The sequence below is a fragment of the Molothrus ater genome, chromosome 5 (assembly GCF_012460135.2).
Source record: "Molothrus ater isolate BHLD 08-10-18 breed brown headed cowbird chromosome 5, BPBGC_Mater_1.1, whole genome shotgun sequence".
In the NCBI taxonomy this organism is placed as follows: domain Eukaryota; kingdom Metazoa; phylum Chordata; class Aves; order Passeriformes; family Icteridae; genus Molothrus; species Molothrus ater.
This window is the reverse complement of record NC_050482.2, coordinates 7,383,314-7,406,192: the sequence shown is the minus strand read 5'-3', so window position 1 is coordinate 7,406,192 and position 22,879 is coordinate 7,383,314. Positions and strand designations below refer to the sequence as shown.

Sequence of the window (22,879 nt, the reverse complement as noted above, 5' to 3'; positions counted from 1 at the left end):
CAAGTCATACAGAAGGCAACAGATTAAAAGCCTGTAGAAATTGTGTGTGTTGGTTAGAGGGATACCAGGGCAGGGCTCTTAGTAATTTCAGCAAACTTTGAACCAGCTTCAAATCATGCTCTGGTTTCATCGGACTTCAGGAATAGATTTTATGGTCTTTGGAATTCAGCAAGCATGGGCAGCATTTTTATGTTAAGTATTTGTTTGTTCCAGAAGGTACCCACAGCCAGTAACACAAACCCATTGCCCAGGTTTGTGTTACCCACAGCTTTGAAACCCCCACTGGGATGGCTCCAAGTGAACCACGCTGCCCTCCCTGGGCTCTGCTGGCTCTTGGCTGAGCTGAGCCCAGGGGTCAGTGTGTGCAGTGGCTGCCTATGGTGTGGGGCTGCCCCACCCTCTCTCTGCAGCTGCTCTTAGGAACCTGAACCTGAAGCCAATCAGCTCACATGGGCCTGGGAAAGGGGAGGGGGAAGCAAAAGGGCTCAATGCTGAACCTCATTTTTATGCCCCATTATGTAAAACCATCTTTAAAAACTAGTGTTGATTTTCAGGTGTGTCCAGGTTCTGATTACTGACAATGCGTCCCACCCTCTGCTCCATGCATCAGGGGGTGCCACTGCCTGTGAGGACTCCCAGCATTGGTGTTCTCCCAGCAGATTTATGTTGCTGTAAGCATTGACCAATCCACAAATGCACTTTTTCCATTGCAAAATGCACATGCCTTGAGACATTCCCCAAGGCATTTTATCACAATCCTGGCATATTATCCCCCTTTGCCAGAGTCACCAAGGAAATGGGACCAGCAAAGGTGCCTCTCTTCCCACCCAAACAAGCATTAATGCAGCCTGAAAGACACTCTCAGGTCAGGCTGGACTTGAATAGTTGTTTGTTTCTCAGACAGAATCTGTGAACATCTGCAAAAGCTCAGTAAAACCACGTCACTTTATTTGTCAATGCCCATGAGCTTGCAATTCTTTGGAGAGGATCTGAAATGCTGGGTCAGGTACCAGGAGAATTGCTGCTGGGTGGAGGTTTGCTGGAAAAAGCATCTCATAGCTCATCACTGTGCAGTTCCAGCAGCAGCATTGTTATTAGGAGCCAGCATGAGCTGGTAGCTAACTCTACACTTATGGATATTAATCCTAAAAGCATTTCCCCCAGTAGCCAGCATCGTCCAATTTAAATGCTGGCAGGGTATTTTAGCAGAGTATTGCTTGGACAGAAAGCCTGACAGTTTAATCACTTCCCAGAGACAGAAACTTCTTCCACTGCTGATTATTTAGATGAGCAAATAAGCTCTTGACTGTGCTAGTTTTTGTTGTTACTATATGTTAATCCCTGTTGCTACTGCACCTTGAGAGCAAGGCAGACCAGTGTAGGACTCCTGCCTGCTACCAGGACCAGAAAAACCCTAAAAAGAAACAATAAAGAGAAACATGAGTCAACTTTGTAAAATTAAGCCATGCTTTTTCATACCCTGAAAGGTATGTTTTGTGTTTTTCTTTGAGTTAATCACATCTCAGTGCACCTCTGGTTCTGGTGCCTTTTGCTGAGACAGGGCTGGGGGCAGCAGAGCAGTGCAGCACACAGCCAGGTTCTGGGCACCCAAAACTGGGGGCAGCTCAGCTCCTCCACCAGCCAGGATCAAGGTTGTTCAGGTATGGCTCTGACTTGGGTAATTTTTTTGTGTCCTTGCTCTGTTCTGTTGTCTCCATCATACAAACATCCCAAAGCTTGCCAATTGCCTTCTACTGTCCCACCTACAAAATGTATAAAAACTAAGGCAACATTGTACAGAGGGTAGATATTCACTATCAATACAAGAGGCAATGGGTTTTTGGAAACAAAACAAGCTCCAGGCATCAATATAATCAGTGTAATTCCCTTATTTATGATGAGAGACTTTACTTTGCTCTCAGAAAATCAGCACCAGTGTTTTAGATGAAATGTAGTTTTGGGGATGATGCTGGCTGCAGTGGTTAGAGTGGGATCTGAAACATTTCAGGGTTCAAATCCAGTCTGACACAGCAATTGGAAGTCTGGACTTGCTCAAGCTGCACTCTGAGCAGCAGTTGTTACAAAATAGGTTAAAACAATCAAAAAATGGCTCCTTCATGCTTGGTCTCCAGACTGTATTTGTCTGAGGGATGCTGAGTGACTCCATTTTTCACTGTCTGTGAGCAATGCTTTGGTACTCAGGCCATCTGAGCAGTACTGAGAGCCAGAGGCCTTTGGTACCCTGAAGAATACCATCATCTGTCTCAGACTGCTTTTCTTTCCTGGCAAATAAATCCTCCCCCAGGTCTGCTGTGATTCCCAGGGACACATTTATCTGCCCAGTCTGAAACAAACCTCTTGCCTTGATCTGTTTTCAGGGGGCTAATATTTACCAGTTGCTACATTTTAATTGTAATGAACGCTTACTATATTTTAATTGGGTTTTTTGTGATCCACTATGTGGTTGTCTGACTGCACGATTGGAATTCATTTGAAAAAGGAGATGAACAAATAATAAACTTCCAGGCAGGGCTCTCAGACAGTCAGTTGTGCAAGATGTCACCGAGCTGTCGGATGTATTTTTACCAATGCCCAGATGTCTGACTGCTCTGACCTACTAAACAAATGGCCCTGTGAACTAACACAGAGCCTGCTTTTGCAGAAATACTCACATTTCAAGAAGTACTGGGGGAGGGCTGGCTATTATGGGATAAGCAGTCAGTGCTGCATTTTAACATCCTGAAGATAATTCACTATTTATTTAATCTCTAAATCCATCAACAAATGTTTTAGTTTCCCAGCTATGCCTGTGCAATGTCAAAGACCATTAGGCAGTGCAGGACCTACATCTACAGTAAAAATGTGTTTATGTGTCTCGACTGTTTACAATCCCACCAACTGCTCCTACCAAGTCAGAGGCAGACCACTGGATGCAGAGCCATCTCTCAAGGATACCACTCACAGACATTTAATTCCTCACTCTCTGTGGACAATGTGCACTTTTTACACACTGCTTCTTCTCCACCAAGTGCTTGGAAAGACAGTTAAGTAATTTTACTGCTATAGAAACCGAGGTAGAATCAGATTAAATTCCCTCAGGTTATGGGCACAAGTGCAGAATTGTCTGCAGTACCTCACTGCTCCCCAGATGTCCAGATACAGGCAGTGGAATTAAGGAAGGAGGTGGGATGTAGAATTTTGGATTGGAGATTTTTGGATTGTAAAATTTTGTAGATTAGCTGGGTGCTAATCTAACCTGAGGAAGAGGAAAGAGCTTTTGCTGTGCTGGCAGATATGGAAATTCATGGAATATCCTATACTTTAGCAAAAAGTTTAATTTTGGCTATTAGGAAGAAATTGCTGTATATTAGGAATTAATTCTTCACTAGGGCAGTGAGGCACTGGAACAGATTGCCCAGAGAAGTTGTGGATGCCCCATCCCTGGAAGTGTTTGAGGCCAGGCTGGATGGGACTCAGAGCAACCTGGGCTAGTGGGAGGTGTCCCTGCCCATGGCAGGGGGGTTGGAACTGGAGGATCTTTGAGCTTCCTTCCAACCCAAACCATTCTGTGATTTTAGATCCAGATCCTGTAATTTTCCCAGAGGAGAATGCACCTCAGGTACATTCACACTTCTGGCCATGGGGTGCAAATGGTTTTTCCCCCAGCTGCCATGGGCACTGGGAAGTTGACCTGGAGGGTTTTGGGCTTTCTCCCCCATTCACCTGGTGTTTTGCTGGCACCCTGCTGGGTAGTGCATCAAAAAAGGGACAGAGGACAGACTGTTTCCACCTCATGGTGGGATCTGGGATATCCCCACAACCCCATGTACCCTATGAGGAATCATGGTCTTCCTCCTCAGAAAGGAACAGTTTGGAAATTCCAAATTCTTGTTGCACCATCATTCTTCACCTGGTTGCCTTGAAGACATCTTATATTTAAGCACAGTTAAAGATTCAGGAGGAAAAGCAGCATTGCTGCTGTAAAAGGCTGTGCAAAGCAATTTTGGGCAAGAGGGAGGAAGGAAAGGGCTGAAATGTTAAACACATCATTTCAGATTGGCAAAATTTCCAGGTTTTGATTTATAGCTTCATCACCAAGTAGATTAATGTGGAATTCAAACACAACCAGCTCTTTGCTTTCCTTCCAGGCCTGACATATTAACATTTCCCATTAATCTAGTCAGCTCCAGCAGGATGAAGGCTGAGGAAATGGGGGATTAGGCATGTGGGAGTGATGGGTGGGCAGGGGAAAAGAGCCAACAAAACTCACTTTAGCTAACTAACTAACTGAAGTAGAGAGCATAGGACTTTTTTCAGGTCTCAGGTTCTACCTGGAGCTGTTTCTGACTCCCTTAAAGACAGCAAACTCTGATTCTTTCTCTTCTGGTGCTGGGCAGAGGGGTTTCAGTGGGGCTGCTGACTTTCTGCTCGTAAGGACAGGGGTGGAGGTGGGCACTGGTGCCCCATGAGCTGAGCATGAAGGGCTCTTTGCTGGCCACTGTTCTCAGAACTTTGCCATGCCCCAGTGCAGCTGAGGTTCAGGAGGCTCCAGGCCTCCAGTCTGCCCAATTCCCACTTTTGTGGGGAGGCAATACGAGTTCTTTTCCCCAGCACTCTCTGCTGATCTAGCCCACAGTCTCTGGAGCTGCCCTGGAGACTTCTCAAACTTTATTGCTACATATTTAAGCATTTATGAGATTTGAACAGCTTCTCTTTGGAAAAAAAAAAAAAAAAAAAAGAGCAATGAAAACACCCAAACCAACAACAACTAACAAAAATCCAAAAATCACACCAAAAAAAAAAAGAGAGGGGAAAACAACCATCCACCCAGAGCTGCAGAAAGGCCTGATGAGCCTCATTGTGTTTCCAAAGGCAGCTCTGGAACTTGTGGCTTGCAGAGTTTCTCACCCCATCTTCATTACAGGCAGAGCAAAGAGGGTTAGACAGTGAGAGGAGGGGAAATGCAAATGCTACCAATTCATTTTTGCCAGAAATCATATCCAACAGACAGGGGGAAAAAATAAAAGAGCCTGTGGGGAAACCTCAAGGCATTTTCATTCAAGCTGTCTGTGGAGAAAGCACAAGAGTGCTCACTAAGTTCCCGCCCCCAGATATTTTTATAGCACACTGTAAAGTTGCCTTCAGCATTTGATACAGACTTCCCCTGCCTTGGTGGGGCTGGGAAGGGCTGGGACAATCTGGTAGGATCTGTGCCACTGCCAGCAGCCCCACCACAGCCCCTCGAGGGCCAACGTGGAGCTGCACCAGGCTGGGGCTTGTGCTCACTCATTATTAGCAAACACAACCCTCTGGTGTTTTCCACAGGCCGCAGCTCATCCAGTGCTAGAAAATGAGGAGGAGCTTAAACCAACATTGACCCTCCTATGTGCCTTTACATGAACTTTCAGGGATGGTAGGAGGACACTGAGTGGTCAATCCCATGACTGAGCTTTTCTTTTGTTCAATAAATACAGCAGCCTCAAAAGAGGAGGTGTACTTGGCCTTGCTTTGCTGCCCTGTGAATTCTTCCAACCTTCCTCCCTGTGGGAAACGCTCAACCCCAGTTCCAGGCTGTTCATGGGACAGGAGTCTGGCTGCCCCTGTTAGGGACATGGGAAAAGTCCTTCATGGTGTTCAATCCACCCCACTAATAAATGGGATAGGATTGCCTGTGGTGGTGTTCACAGGGGTCTTAGGATGAGGGAAGAGATGAGAATCTGACTCTATGTTTCAGAAGGTTTGATTTATTATTTTATGATATATATTATATTAAAACTATACTAAAATAATAGAAGAAAGGATTTCATCAGAAGGTTAGCTAAGAATAGAAAAAGAATAGAATGATAACAAAGGCTTGTGGCTCAGACAGAGAGTCTGAGCCAGCTGACTGTGATTGGCCATTAATTAGAAACAACCACATGAGACCAATCCCAGATGCACCTGTTGCATTGCCACAGCAGCAGATAATCACTGTTTACATTTTGTTCTTGAGGCTTCTCAGCTTCTCACGAGGAAAAAATCCTAAAGCAAGGATTTTTCAGAAAATATCATAGCTACAATTGCCAGTGCAGCTTACAGAGGTCACCAGCTTGAGCAGACACAAGCCATGCTGAATTGTTGCTAGACAGGGTGGATCTGAGTCTGTCCCAAGGCCAAGCTCTCTTGAAGTCCACCACCAGTGACTTGGGTGTTCCTGCACCATCTTTGCTTTAGTCTGCAAGGGATGAAAACTGTGTTCTCCTCAGGGAATACAAACTGTCTCAGCTGTGAGACACTCTCCAGCGGTTCACACTGCTTATAACAAAAATGCATCTTGCAGCAAAGCAAGGGAAGTATTTTTTGATCCCCTGGGTTTGCAGAAGCCAGGTCTGAACTGCTTCTTCCTAGGCTTAGCTGTTTTCTGCTCAGTGTCTCAAATCAGGAGATGGGATGCATCTTCTGTTCCTTTATTTATCATAAATTAGGTAATTCATCCATGCTGATTCCTTCCAAGATATGCATCTTGTGCAAGTCATTCTCTAGAGGTGCCAAGCCCTTTGTGTGGAGACCAGAAAGAGCTGAGACTGCTAAACCAAACTGCATGCTCAAGTATTAAACACCCACAGTCCTGTGACCTGCAGCTCAGTCATGCTGTTCTGATTAAATATATGTCATCCAAGGCCTGGGTGGAAAGTTCTGGAAGCCTGCAGGAAGGTCAGCAACTGTCAGGACAGTGCCCAGCAGTCCTGCTCAAGTCACCAAGCTTCAGCTGCTGGAGTTACCACAACATGCTCTGCTTTTGGTAAAGAGCTTGGCTTCCCCAGAGAGACATTTGTGAGCATTTCAAACCTCTAAAGTAACTGAAAACAGCAGGGAGTTCTGCCAGCAGCGTTTTTGTTTGGTTCCACCCCTTCTGCCTCAAAGAGAAATCCTTCTTGAACATACAGCTCAGAGTAGCTCCAGAACAGGGTCCAGCCCCATCAGGCTTCCACATGTGTCTGCTCTTGCATAAAAGAAGTTGATCATGGGGAAAAAAGGCTTTTTCCTCACTGTTTGCAACATGCCTTTGAGGCCCCACCAGAGTCCTTGTGCAATGGAATCCATTTCCATCAGATGTTCTCCTGGAGCAAAGGTGGAGCTGGCTGGGGCCACTGAGCCCATCCTGCCCTGCCTGTGTTTGCAGCTGCACCCAAGAGGCTGCCATGATTCATCTGTGCTCTTGCAGAAACTCTCTTCACACCCAGCCAACAGCACCCAATCGTTTAGAGATAAACAGGAGCTCTTGGCCATGGGAGTTTTGGGGAAAAAACAGGGTAAATTAGGCACTTCAAAGATGACTCTTTTGTGATAGCAAAAAAAGGAATAGAACAAAGGCTCTGAATGCCATGCAAGTGTAAGTACCAGAGGGCACTGAAGTTGAGGGATGGCTTGCCTCTCCTTTGTTCCCTCTGTCCCTCCCAGGTTGGATTGAGGAGGATAAACCTGTGCACCTTTGACACCCACAAGTGGCTAGAGGAAACATTTGCACATTAATTACTTCTTAAGCTTAAATATAAATTTCAGATTTCTAGTGTCCACTCCTTTTGATTCATCTATAAGACTCTCCATTTAAATCTCCTATGCACTGCATGTGTTCAAGTGAGATCACAGCAGAGGAGGGTTATTGTTTTCCTAAATTTGAATCTTATGAGCCCAAGCTGGAGGGAAACATGGGATTTCAAACCCTGCCTTTTTCCTTCCTCTCCTTTCAGTCCAGGAGATGCCTTTTTTTTAACCATGTGAGTCCACTGAGACTCCAAAACAGCTGACAAAGAGCAGTTTCAGGCCAGTCCTCTCCCCTGCTGCCTGGAGAAGAGATCGGCATGGCAGCCAGTGCTAAGTCCCAACCACAAAACGTTATCCAAGGTCAAATTCCTCCATGCTCTGAACTTCCATCTACCCCCCAATGGGGATTAAAGTCTGTCCAGCACCTGGCAGGAGTCACCCCATGCCTGCAGCATTGCATAACCTGCAGGCCCCATAGTGTGCGTTTACTCACCAACCTCACTGTCACTGTGCTGCTGGAGCTGCTGAACACTGGGGTTTGAGGGGCTCTCGTAAAGCTCCAGCAGGGCAGGAATGTGGGGTTTACAAGTCACTGCAAACCTGCTTTGCTCCACTTCCATGAGGCCTGATCTTAACCCCTCTGTGTTCAGGGGCTTAGCACATTTGTCCTGTCACTCCCATGCCCATAAAGAGGCAGATCACAATGAAGAGAGACCTGATTGAGGGCTGGGAATCTTTGTGTTACTGTACGTTGCTGTACTTGGGTTGACCTCTGCTTTTTTCTTCTTTTTCTTTTTTTGATGTTTTTTTAAAATATTCTTCAGAACCCCACAGCCAGGGGAGCCTAGAGTCGTGCAGGTCCTCATGTGCACAGACACAGCTGAGACAACAACCTTCAGTATCATCAGGGCTGCAGGCTGAGCTGGGCTTTGCAAAACCTCAGGTGATCAATCAGGGGATTTTCAAAACCAGACTGCAAATGAGGAACCGTTTGTGCCAGACAAATTATATCAGAGCAGCCACTGGGATGAAGAGGTAGTGAAGGAGGAAGGGGAATAAACAGCACAGGAGTTGGGTAATTTCTAATTAAAGTGAGAATAGAGCCAGTGTTCATCTCAGAAAAGAGAGGTTCTGGGAAGTTCAGTGCATCGCATATTCTCAGGCATTCGTCATCTGAAATGTCTTTTAATTGCCACTATTATATCATATCACAAACATTCTTGTAATTTATCAGTCATAACCTCCTACAAAGGGATTCTTTCATTCAAGCCATTTTCACAGAAATCTTTTCCCCTTGGATCCACACTCAGACCGGGAATCTGGAAGTGGAACTTTTTTCTTCTTTTTTATTCTAAACACAAGTTGTTGCTTTGCAGACAACGTTTCACTAACGGACTGTGTCCCAGTTTCAACTTCTTTCCTCTTCATCCCACGATAATCAGCTCTTAACAGCTCTCTTTCCTCTTATGGTAAAAGCTGAAATGTAAATAATCAGGATGTCCTAAGTGTCAGGAGCCAGCTGAGTCCTGCTAGCCCAGACCGTGGGTCTCCGACACCCGGCTGCCTTAAACATTTGGCTCAGCCAACAGACTGTATTTATAATGTAAACTCCCCTTGTCAGCTCCTAACTCCTGGCTCCAGTTTTAGAAAATTTAACATTTCTGGGGGTTGTATTTTCCCACCACTTAGTCAAGAGCTGAAATTTTTCCTCTCAGAAAATACACTTGTGTGTCAAAGGCCAACAATGAAAAAAATATCAGTAGTTTTGCAGCCTAAATATAGCACAGAGCTGAGATCCCAAATTCCTGTGAAAGAGTCAGTGTAAACAGCCATAGTCTGTGCAACATGGGAGGGGGCTGCACCCAGGGCTTTTTCCTTATGTTATTTTACACCACGGTGCCTGGATGTCCTGGCATGGGTGAGGAGCCCTTTGTGCAGGGACAACCGGGCCAAAGCCCTTCCCATCTCTGGCCTTCATTATCCAGCCTCAGCAAAAGGCTTCAGAGGCACCCCAGCCTGGAGATGCTGTCCTTGCACTGGCTTACACCCATGGGTCATAAAAGGTTGGTTGGGTAGTATTGATGTGAAAGCCCCAGGTTTAAGTGCTACCCTTGGCTTTGCCAAAGAGTCACATTGCGAGGACAAGCCATGAGGATGATCCCCTTGTGACCACAAAACCAGCCAGAAGAAATTAAGCCTTGTCCCTCTGTTGGGTGCTGGTGATCAACACTGGCTCCAAGGAATAATCCACTGCCATCATGAGTGGGAGAATGTACAATAGCAAAGCTGATCACATCCTTACCCACAGATGGTTTAACAAGCACACAAACTCATTCCTCTGATCCAGCTCCTCTTACAGTTCATACATAAAGCAAAAAGTTCATACATAAACTCTTTCTTACCAGTAGCTGGGGGTCACCAGGAGAGATGAATCCATTTGCCCTCCAGAGGTCTAGGATTGCCCAGGACCATCTCCCACCCACTTCACCTTCAGCCTAGGCCAGTGTCTCTCATTTATTAATACACATGGATAATGTCTTAACCATTAGCTGTAGATGGGAAAGACATAATAACCATTAGAGCTTCCCCTCCCTCTTGAATCAGGCTTGGGAGGGTTGCAATTAGATGAAACCTGGCCAAGGGAAGTGCAGCAGGGAATACAGTGTGCATGGTGCTGAAATGGTTTGTGAATGCTCCAGGGTGGGCAGAGCTAATTTCTGTCAAAGCTGATAACGCTGGTTTACCACATCCCTTTTCATTTCACCAACCCAACTCTCAGTGGATCTCATTATCCTGGAATTCATTCATGAGTCCCCATCTCCTCTAACAGCGCTCCAGACACCTTGCAGGTCTCCAGGGATTAATTGATATTAATACAGAGTAGTCATAAGTTTTCTCAGTGGGGCATTTGCTCCTGTGTCTCACAAGTTTGTTGTGTTTTAGGGATGAGTATATTTGGATGGCCTCTTGGGATTTTCTCCAAAGGTTTTTTCAAAGGAAAGGTCTTCTCCAAATCTTTCTACTCGCGTGTATCTTTTTTGTGGGATGTGCTTTCCTCTTTCATTCTCAGCCACTATTTGCTTTGGTGCAGCCAGGCTGCTGTTTGAGTAGCAGGTATGAGACCAGAGCAGGGTGACAAACCCAAAGGGATGACAAACCTGCAGCCTTGGAGAGCTGCAGTGCCACTGAAATACTAAATATCTGCCCTCTTACAGATTCAGGCAGACCTGCTTGCCTCCATCTGCTATTTGTCCTCTTGCTTTTCAGTATTTTTTGCTCTGCCTGTTCTTGCCAGGAGTTGCACCCTATCTCGTGTTCATAAGCAAATTAAAGTGCTTGCAGGTGACACTGCTCCTAACCTCCTCTGAGGCAAAACCCAAATGCAGCTCAGGGTGCCAGGTGCTGCTTCACAAGTCCATGGTGCACCCCAGGAGTGAGAGCAGCTGAGTGCTTGAGCATTGTAGTGCAGCAGCTGTGGAGCATGGGACCAGCTATTTGAAGAAGACTCCTATGTTAGTCATCACTGACCTCATTTTGATCACCCATCAATATGCTCATCCTTTTATTTCAAAATACCCAGAAAGTCTTCATGCAAAATGAAGCACACTCAAAAAAATACACCAAAAGGATATTGCTGGGCTGTTTGGCAGTTTGGGAAATCTGCAGAATCACTATCATTTGACAGGTTTTCATAGCTATTTTTAAAAAAATGTGTTTTAAATTAGTACTGTAAGAGCCATGTGGAATTTGGAGTCAGACTGGGACAAAGCTGGATCTCAAATCAGCAGTTGTTCTGTTCTGGACTGAAGAGGCTTTTGGGGCTTATTCAGCTTCTCAGCTGAATGCTGGGAAGTGGTGAATAAGCTGCTTCATATTTGAAGGAAAGACATGAATAGCAATATTAATTTAAAAGGAGAAATTTGCCTCGGATCCATTGTCCTGGCCTGAGACAAGGACACTGGGCTCTGCACCCAGCTTTGCCAAGGACTCTGTAGCACCTTGGGATCTTGCAAGACCTGTGATGCCTGTGTTTCCTCCTCTGTTGTCCAGAATTGCTTTGGGACAATCTGAGTTTATAAAAGTGCACTTGACAAGAGAGTTCAGCCCAGCTACAAGAGGTGCACTGTGCATAATGAACAGCTCTCTTCATGAGAGAGGCCATCATCCTTCAGCACTAAATTCATGCAGTCATTGCAGTCATGGGCCTTCATCTTGGAAATGCAAGGGACAGCTTCCTCACCATGGGCTGACAGGAGCAAAGATGCTGTGCAGAGCTGAGAACATAAGTCAGGAGGCAGAGCTGGATTAACTTGTATGTACAGCAGGACCTGGTGTGGAAGCAAGGGTAGGTGTTTTTTGTGGTCCTGGTGTGCTGGGCTGCTCAGACTTTCTTGCACAAGTAAGAAATATCCCTTTTCCAGGTTCCTTCAAATCCCTTGAACTTGGATTATTGCCAAGAAACAAAAGGAGCACAGTGGAAATCCAACAAATCTCTCTGTTGTCCTTTTCCAGGCAGTGATAGGACTGATAAGGGGTCTTGTTACCAAAAAAAAAAAAAAAAATTTAGAGATCCTATTTCTTTCCCTGTTTTCATAGAACCATTCCTGGTTTCTTTGTGTTTTCCTTCCCTTTCTTGAGCCTGAGCATCTGTACCTGAAAGATTTCACAACCCACCACTAAATGGCTTCACAAGGCAGCCTTAAACAGGCGCTGTTTGGCAGCAGGAACTCAAGCCAGGCACCAACTCCAAGTATTTGCTGAATCAGAGTCCTTAATTGTATTCAACAATAAAATCTGTAAAGTGAGGAGCAGTGAGAGGACTTGAACAACAAAACACAATATTTACCAGTGAAACATCTAACCCAGGGAATGGACAGAGGAGTGAGGAATTAGGAGAAGGCACGAAGCTGTGATGCACAGTACCACCTAGTGACAGAGCCTGGCTGCATGAGAAGGGCAACCCCATGTTTGCAAATTCAGAGTCCATTTCCCCATCCCATCCTTAATCCGATTTCCCAACTGCGCCACATCCGTGTCCATCTCCGGCAGTGGAGGGACAGCACCATTCCAATTTTTTCCTCTTTTTCATGGCTTCTTTTCTGCAAAGCAGGGGTTGGATGGACAGGGTTCCTGTGTCCCATCAGAGGCAGCAGTGGGTGCTGTTTTGTTGGCAGTGTGGGGCGTGCAGGTTGGGCTCAGCGTGCATCTCCCACTGAATCACCCACGAGGAATTCCTCAGTGCATTGTGCAAACAGGGAAGGGAAAAATGCAGGGTCCAGTGAGTAATGCAGCCTTTCAGGGCATGTGAAATGAAAAGAAATGCCACAAACTTGTTCCATTTGTAGAAACGATGTGAAAGAGCAGTGTGACAGGCTCTGCTCAAGAGCGGGCTTGTAACCTTTTCCATTAATTTCTTTTCAAAGAATTGCTTATTGAAGGCTAAGCTGCTTTTTATAAGCCTTAGAGGCTAAGTGTGTCTTTGCCCTTTTTTATTATTATTGCTGCTCCTCTCCCTTGCTCTCTTTTTAGAGAAAGTAGTTACTGTAGAGTGGTGGTGTTTCTCTCTCTGAGACAAGCCCAGCATCGAGATGGAATTCTGTCACCTTTTGGCAGAGGTGGGATTGCATACAGCAAAGTGAACTACAAGAAATCCAGTTCTGTTGAATTTCCCCATACTCCAGCCCACAGATTAACCCATGATCCAAGCAGATGTGCTTAGAAGAATTTGATTCCTTCTCCTCATTAAGGTCCCTTTCCACACGTTCTGGAGCGAGGGCTAAAAGGCTCCGCTCAGTCTCCATGTGTGGGTGAGGAGCACAAGAGCTGGTGGGAGGCAGCACAAGAGCTCTGCACCTCTCTGCAAGGCCCCATCCACATGCAAGGCTCCTGCACACATTCTGCCCTAAATGTTTGTGTGAATCACACTGGGGCTGGAAGAGCCTGGGGCCACCCTCTGTGCTCTGTGTTTTGTGTCAGCAGACAGGGGTGGGTGTGTGTAAGGTTAGAGTTAGGGTCAGGGATAGGGTTAAGGTTAGGGTAGCCTTTTTGTCCTCCTTCCCAGAGAAAGGCTCCCCAGGAAAAGGATATTCAGGGTCTCTCCTGGTCCTCAGCTAAATCTTCCCTAGTTGGTGGGCAGACTCTTGCTTGCACACCAAGCAAGCTGAGATGATTTTCTTAAACTGACATCCCTTCCCTGAGTTTCACTAAAGACTGGATGGGAACCCAAACACCAATGCTGCCTTTCTTTCACTTGCTAAAATCTCCTAAATCACTGGAGTGCAAAAAAATAGCACACTTGTTGGGGCCACCAACATGATTTTGTCCTGAAAAAGGTGATGTAAAGCCCCTGAGTGCAGTGATCCCAGCAAGAGCACCTGGCCCCTGCCACCCATGGAATGAGGCCTCTCATGCAGACAGCCATCCCACAGCAAATACAGCATTTCCAGCATGATTTCTTCTTAGCTTTCTTATTCTTCTTCAGCTCATTGCTTTTTTCTTTCCCACAATCCATGGTGCTATGTCCAGCTCTGGAGGAGCTCCTGCAGCTGGGTAAACACTCCTGAGTGAATGGGGCCCTTCACAATGGAGCCACCAGGAAATCCAAACACTGTAAAGGCCAACAATTCAGCGGGGACATAATCCTGTCATTACAACCCAAGCTCCAGGAAAACACAGTCTGAACTGAGTTGCACCCCAAACAATAGGTTTTCCACTCCACAGGTCTCCAGGAGTGGCTCTTTCCCTTGACTTTGTTCAGCCATTCTGCAGATGGATTTTGGGATCTCCCTCCTCCCCACCCAGGATATTGGGATGTCTCCCAGTCAGATTTTGGGATCTCCCCCCTCCCCACCCAGGATGTTTCACCTACATCAGGCTGCACCAGCCTTATTCCCCTTACAGGCCCTGTGGAGATAGGATGGAGGGATGATAAATGCAGAAATATTAACAAGTTGAATTCTGTCCATGTTTCTGCAGGGGTAAATGTGAATTATGAGAGTGAGTTTAGTGCTGATTTATACCAGCCAGGCTGATGGAGGGCTGGGTCAGGTTGGCTGCTTCCACAGGCAGAGGGGTTTATGGGCTTTTAGGCAGCAGGGTGAGGAGCAGAAGTGGAGGAGTCTATTCCATAATGTCTTCCCCTGCCATGTGGGAAGAGGTGTTGGAAATCCAGTGTCATTTACTTCTGTCTGTGCATTTGTACAGTGCCTTTGTCCACTGTGGCCTCTTCTGGCTCTCAGATTCCTTGCTTGGACCCCTGCAAGCTGCCTTTCCCTAGGATGTACTAATCATATATATTTTTCTGGAATGCAATCACATGCAAAGCAACTCTCATTAATCTCTGTCCGTTGCTTCAAGGCAAACTTCCTTAGCTGTAAATTGGAGATTTTACCAGGATCTGACCTTGAACAGAGAAGCCAATATAATACATGCTGATATGGGCAAACTGGCTGTGAGTCTCAAGTGAGCAAACACCAAGCCAAATCCCCAAGTCCAGAATTAGGCAGCTTTATAGAAACTGAGGAGCTGGCTCACTGTGCTATTGGCATACAGGGAAATTAATCATATCCTGCAACAATGTTCACAGGATGTGTTTGATTTATTACTAAGCCTGTACACCCTTGCAGCTGCTGATGTGCTGCCAGAGGGTGCTGTAATGATGCAGCTGGCACCCCTGTCGTGACAGCCATCAACACAGCCAGTGCCTGCTCTGGATCCATCATCCTCAGCATCTCCTACCTGGGCTGAAAAATCAAGCCCTGGAGCACAGAGTTTAAGTTTGTTTCCTATATAAATAATATTTATATTTATTATTTTATTGATATTATTATTTTATTAATATTATTAATATTTATTATTGTTATACGTTCTTATACAACAATAAGAATGTATAATGTGCCCAGAGCGAGGGAGCATGTGTAAAATAATAGATACTTGAAATAATAGATACTTAGATATAATAGATATTAAAATAATATATACTTCAAAATATTTGGATCTGCAGGACAAAACTGATCTTGGCTCAGCCTGTGTGAGTTTCTATCCCAGCTGCCCCGTGCTGGGCAGTCAGTGGGGAAGCTGTGCATCACCCTGAGGCCAGGATGGTTTGTAATTGAGAATGGAAAGACACAGCTAGAGCAGTGCTGTCTTCCCAAAACACATCTGACCCTCGTGAGATTAGGCCATGGAAAGAGGATATGGAAGAAATTAAATTCTCATTCTCTGAGGGGTTCTTGCATTGTTTTAGTCCTGGGCCTTGCCTGATAAAAGGCATTTCAGATTTTAAAATTCACAACCCAGTGTTTGGAAAAATTGAAATATATTGACTATGGCAGCATTTCTATTACATGTTTTTCTTAAGCTTTAAAAAAAATTGCAAATTAATGCCCCTTTTTTTTCAGTAGGAAAAGTCAAAATAAATTGTTGTGAATTTTCCCACTTTTTCACAACCACATATGACTCTTAGCAAAACATAAATTTCCAGGGCACTTCTTCATGGGTACTTTCTCTGCCAAAACACTATTTTCATCAGCACCTTTCCAGTTTACCCAAGCAGTCCCTTTGCTCAGGGAGGGGCTGGTCATGCAGACAGCACTAAATGTGCCTGCTGACCAGGAAAGGGCTGTGTCCATTCTCACACCAATGGCACCACTGACTAAAGGAGATCAGACTTATTCAGTTCAGCTCACTTCCCATGGAAAAACCTGCCTTGTGCAGAGCACAAGAGTCTGATTCTCAGAGCAAGGGTGATGTGTTTCCAAGTGTAAAGATGAAATGCAAGGTAAGACAGCTTCTGAAGAGGGTCTCACTGAGCTCAAGGTTGCTTCAAAAGACCTTTCTTCTCTAGGATGTGCAGACATGGCATGAGTTAAGCCTGGCTTTAAATCCCTCAAAATCAGAGATTGAGTGGCAGGGCTGGTTTAAATGCACATAACTCATAGCTGTGCACATCAAGATATAAGACTTCACCTGTTTTATTAACAGTGTTTTTGCCTGACATCCCTATCTCCTTCCACCCTGGCCAATAAAGCAGGGGGAAGTTGGTGCATGGCAGGAGACCCTTGCATCATCTGCAGACCCTTCCCCAGGGCAGGGTCCTCCTCCTCCAGCACAGGCAGGACATCTGTGCCCCACTCTGGGGCAGAGATCCTGGTCAGGCATGGCCCAGCCTGGCTGTTAATTATCCCACAAGGAAGAGGAACCTGCTGTGTAAATCATGAAACGAGGGCTGTCAGCATCTGAGGGGATTCTCACTGGGATGACAGGCATGACCTGCTTTTCATGGTTTCTCTTTTTATTTGGTGACATGCTGTCATTCAGTGAATAATCTGGAGTTTTTCTCTCGGGGGTTTCTCCCTTGTTCCTTCAGTACTGAGGATAACCAAGGAGGGGATGTGGGGCAGCAGTCACACAGCTTCAAATGCCCCAATACAATCTCCTGCAGCTGAGTAACTCTACTGCATAAAGTTACTAATGACAATGGTGCATAATGCACAGCACCTTCAGGATTGCCTTCAAAATCCCTTCAGCATGGTCACCCACTAGCCCTAGTGCTCACTGAGATACATCCCACACCAGAGCAACAAATATCCATCAGTTTTGCACATAAACACATACACGTGTATGGGGAAGAGTCCTTAAAGCAAGCAAACTGCCAACCCTCCTGCAGCAGCTTTTGGTTTTATTCTGTGGGCTTGTCCAAAGAGGGAAAGGTGGGTTCTGATTTAGGACAGTCCTTGTTGTGCCAGGAATGGAGATACCAGCCCAAAAAGCCTATTCAAACACTTCCAAAAAGTGGGGTTGGTTTCTCAGCACCTGGGATTCAGCATGTCCTTGCACATCACCCCAAATGAGTTGCATCAAGTTAATGCAAGTCTCCATTTGAGCTGAACTAAGATCTCTGTTTGCCTAAATGTGACATTTGGCACAAGGTCTCTCAGCCCTGCACCAGGGCAGCATTAGGCACCAAACATGAGATGTGGCAGCATGTTTAGACAGGTGGACATTCAGGCCCCATCTCCCAACCAAAATCTACCATGTTCAGCAGAAACTTGCTTTAATCCCTTTTAGCTCATCAAGCTGTTGATAATTATAAATCATAATTATATTATAATAGTAAGCCATCAATTACTAGAGACTACAGAGAGAGAAATGAAAACATTCTCTAAATTTATGCTGTTGCAAAGTGATTTTGACAGACTCTGCTGACAGCACCTTGCATCTGCCATACTGAGCACAACAGCAGGCTCAGTACAGGTCACTGCCTAAATGGGGGTTGAATTTTTGTTTTAATACATTGCAGATCTTCCGTCCTGTAGGAAAGGAGGCTCAGGGGTGATCTTATCTCTAGAACTACCTGAAAGGAGGCTGCAGCCAGGTTGGACTCCTCTCCCAGGTGATAAGTGACAGCAGGAGGGGAGATGGTCTTAAGGTGTGCCAGGGGAGGTTCAGGTTGGACAGTGGGAGGAATTTCTTCACAGAAAAGGTGATGAGACATTGGAATGGGCTGCCCAGGGAGGTGGTGGAGTCACCATGCTGAAGGTGTTCAAGGAAAGCTTGGATGTGGCACTCAGTGCCATGGTCTGGTTAACTGAGTGGAGCTTGCCCATGGGTTGGACTTGATCTCAGAGGCCTCTTCCAACCTCACTGAGTCTGTGATTACAGCAGGGTCCAGCAAAAGGTCTGGATGCTGCAGCATAGGGACAAATGTTCCCTTTCACAAGCATTTTCTGTGCCCACATAGCACCCAAAATGCAGGGCCAGCTCCTCCTGCCTGGACAATCCTCAATGCAAAGCAGAAGCAGAAGCACTTTTTGCAGTGATTTTTTTTTTTTTTTTTGCAGCCATCCTCGGGGGAATCATTCCCCAGGAAGCCTCAGGTGGCTTTGGGTACCCAGTGCTTTCCACAGATGCAAGCTAAAGAAAAAGCCAGAGCATCATGGTTGCTCAAAACAGGCAAAGCCCGTGGAAAGCTGGGTTATGTTTATGGCTTTAGAGTGGCTGGCATCCTCAAACACCCCTTAGCAATGCTGTAGCCACAATTATGGTCCTTCAGCTGCTGCCAGTGGTGCCAGGGCACTTGAGTGAAGAAGGAGCAGTGAGACACAAGCCACTGCTCCCACTCCATTGCTCAAGCTGCCAGTGAGGCACAAGGAGCAGCATGGAGAAACAGGATTGTGTGCATGGATACCCATCCACAGGGGCTGTGAGGGGGTGCTGGGTTTGTCATATTTATGTAAAAATAAATAAATATTTATGTAAAAATTAATTAAAAAAAAAAAACTTTAGGCTCTGTTTCAGATGAAGACAGGGGTTTGGGCAGGCCAGCTCCCTGGGGCTGCTCTGTAATTCAGTCCCTCTTCCCTTGGAGGCAACCAGATTGCACTGAGGGTTAGCCACAACCTTCAGAAAACGATGGAAAAATGCACTGTGTCCACCATCCTCTGTCAAAACACTAAATAACAGCCTGCCAAAGTTGGTAAATATTCCATGAAAGGCACAGGAGGCCACAAAGTGCATGTTTTATCAGTGGCCAGTCCAACATTTGCATCTGGCAGAGTTCATGCTCTGCACCCAGAGCCACTGTGAGTTTTCAGCATTAGCATTGTGCCTTGAATGCATTTTTCACCCCATCTCCTCGTTTCTAGGGCTGCCTTTATAAACAGAGGACCTGGTTTTATTATTCAGTAGCAAATCAATCCAGCTATGCTGAGCACAATCCAATTATTGCTTGTAGTTACAGTAGGCTGAAGAAGTCATAAATAAATGAGCATGGTATTTAACATTTCAGTGCCACCCTAAGCACCCAGACCCTTGCTGGCTCTGTGTGAAGGGCTTGGTTCAGGGAGGATTTTTGGCAGCCATGGCAGGGCAGCACTGTCAGGTAGTGGTGCTCCGTGAGGGCCCAGACCATTGCAGGATAGCTGAGGAGTAAATGCAGGTGCCTTTTTTTCTTTTGTTTCCCAGCATGAAGGCCAGCAGGAGCCTCTTCCTGCTCCTCTTGTGCTCACCCAGTGGGAGCAGAGTGAACTTGTGTCAGCCCATGGGTGAGGAAAAGCACGAAAAGGTGCTCTGTGAGACCCCAGACAGCTCCCAGGGGGACAGGGCTGAATGCTGGGCTCACTTTCCTCCACTTACCACCATTCCCAAAGCATCCCAGTTGTTTGGTTTTGGGTTTCAAACCTTATTTTGAGAGGGTTGGGGTTGTTCAGTGGAAATAAAGCATCCTGCAGTACACTAGTTACTCATTACCTCATTAGCACAATGATGCATGAGCAGCCACACAAGTACAACGATGCTCAGCTGCAATATAAACACACTCACTGCTAAACTGACTCATTCAAAAAAGTATTCCTTACATCTCCCTTTCTTTTGGATTGGTTTTCCCCCTCTGTTCTATTCTTTTCCCCCAGACTCCTTTCCTATTTCTAACTTCACTTGTCCCAGTTTGTGCCAGCTGTCACAAGTGCTGCAAGGAGGGAAGGTGTCCCCAGGCAGGCAGGGACCTGCCACACAGAGCCTGTGTCCATGTCTGTGTCCCTCTCCATCCTCAGTCAAAGCAGCCCAGAACTCCACCCATGCTGTGATAGTGGTGAGGAGGATGCTGGTGTTTAACTTGTGCACTCATTTATATTCAACTGCAGGGTCAAACAAATTATTTTTTCTAAGTTACTATTATTATTATTATTATTATTATTATTATTATTATTATTATTATTATTACTTATTATTATTATTATTATTATTAGCTGTTTCTGCCAGGGAGTGTATAAAAATAAATGACATTTGCAATTCTGCACCATCCCTTTATGTGATTTTGTTCCTGGTCACTTGGTAGTGCTGAAATCAGTTTTCTTCACTAGTTTGGAAAAAAGCAAGTGAAGCATCAAAGCAGGTGGCAGCTTCTTGATTCTGTTTGTCAGAAGCAGCAAGCTGTCCTCAGCCACCAGCAGTTTAAGGATTTTGTTTTGAGGGAATAAAAGGATGAGAGGGAAATGGGGCATTTCCTATGCATTGCCTTGTTTATTTGCTTGGGCTTGCTTGTTTCTCTGTGAGAGGAAACCAGCAGGAAAAATAATTTCTAGTGAAAGCCATGAAAAGGGAAGACTTCCAGATTTCCCTCCAGATATTTTGCACAGCTCTACATAAAGTATTTAGTAAGCTGCTACTGAAATCAGCTCCTCTCAAGGGTTGTTCTTCCCTTCCCTGACAGCAATAGAATGGCCTCTTATGGGGTCTCCACTCTCCAGGTCTGAGGTGTTGGCTGCATTTTAGCTGAAATAACCATCTGAAACATTGAGAAATCACATCCTTGTTCTTTGGGGGAGCCTTCTAACATTGGTCTCACTCCCAGGGCTATAGGGGCATGGAAAGCCACAAGGACCAGCCAGGTCCTGATCTCCAGAGTGATGAGGCTGAAAAGCAGTGGCTGCTGCACACTGTCTCAGTTGCTCTAGAAAATCAAAGGCTAGAGCACACTGCACACAGATCCACTGCATCATCCTTAAAAGTTAAAAATCTAGTGACAAGACTTGAAAAACCTTCCTATTTCTAGGTAGGCTGGAGCCCAGAGGCCTGAACTCAGAGCTGATGAGATCCCTCCCTTGACTCAGAAGTGGCAGCAGATTTCTGTGGACTGGCACATTCCTCAGACTTGACTGTAGGTCTGCTCAAAATCTGTGTATGTGTGCTCTTCCTAGAGGGTTTGTTTGTTTATTTTGTCCTTGGTGGAAGCACCCAGCCCAGCCCTGGCAGCTGCAGGAGCAGTGCTATAAAGGCTCTGGGAATAACCACAGAGACAACCTATGTGATCACCACTGGAAAAACCCACCATTCACCACCAATTACCACACTCTAGGTCTCAAGAGAGGCTACAATTATTCCCTGCTCCAAGTCTAGAGCAAATCAGCATTTTTCCAGTAATTGCAGTGTAGTAACTATTGTAGATGTTGACTTTTTAATAGCAAACACTGCTCAAGCATTAGATTTACAGCCATGTTAGTTAGCGTTAGTGACTTGGGAATCAATTACCTTGCTGTGGAACATGACCAAAGATTACAGGGTAGCCCATGTAATAATTTACACTGCCATCTAGGAGGGAAACTGTACCTTCAGTGTTTCACATAGACAGACACGCTGTTTGCACAGCAATAATTCCAGTAATAACAGCCATAAAAAGGGAAAAAGGGAAAAGCAGTGACTACAAAATAGGGGGACACGTGTGTAGGGAGCACTGGGAGGTGTTGGGAACTTTGCCATTCTCAATTATTTTTCAGAGTGATAATGGTGGCAGCATTTAGTTAGTGACTGTGTCTCCCCAGCTTAACTCACTTGGGTTGGTGCTGCCCAGGAGAAGGCTCATCCCAGCCCAGGCACTGGGACACAGCCACTGTGTGTGCTGTGCCATCAGCAACACAACTCCCACTGCCAGCCCTCACTCCCTCACTCACAGCTTGCCCTCCTGCTTGGTGCCAGCACTGCTGATTTCCAGGATCATTTTTCTAGGCAGCATTTTGCCCATTTTCTGCCCACCTCTCTGCTCCCCAGCACTCGTTCCCACACTTGACTCTTTTATCCCACACGGGGCAGGAAAAACTTGTGCCTATTTCTCCAGGTCCCTCTGCACAAAGAAAACATCTTTCCTTCAACTCCTTTGAAACAAGACCACCCAGGTCAGCTTTTCAGTCTGTGTTTCCAAGCAAGTTTTGGACAAAGAACATTTAATTAATGTTTTTCCTCCTGCAACCAAGTTGCTGCTGTGACCCTTTAACTATTGGCTTTGTTCATCTTTCTCTCATTTATTTCCCATTTATTTCAGTCCTCCCTTCACATGAAGCTGGCAGCTGAGCTTTTGGAAGCATCCAAGTACAGCAGTCCTCCTCATGAAACAGCAACCAGAGAAATTATATGAAAACTGGTTACTGTCATTATAAAATGAACTGGGACAGAGTCTTCCATATGCAAATATCCATCACCATACAATAAAAAGTGTATAGTAATAAATCAGATAATTCCCTTGACTCTAACCAGCAGAGCACATTCTGTTTTCAAAATTACTAAGGTTCAAAAAAATTTAAAATAATGGAATTAATAAAATGCATAGAATTGGGCTCTATTCTCCTTCACCTTCTGGATTCAGCCCAGAAAAGCAGGTTTTCAGAAAAATGTCATCTACCATGAGATTTGGCAGCCTTGCACTCTCAGACCGTAAGGTCACTGTCACTGCAGCTGTCCCTGGGAGGAGGAGGAGGAGGAGGAGGACGGGCACAAGTGTCTGACTGCAAGCCAGGGGACAGGAAAATTAGCATGGCTCTAAATGAGGAGCCTGAGCCACAGGGGGAGACGCATCACTGCCCCT

General features: G+C 45.6%; 1 protein-coding gene across 6 annotated transcripts in view; it reads left to right on the top strand.

The window, feature by feature from the left end:
* Positions 1–22,879, top strand: part of FRMD4A (FERM domain containing 4A) — a 367,728-nt gene that overhangs the window by 188,622 nt on the left and 156,227 nt on the right. The gene's annotated exons all lie outside the window — the stretch shown is intronic.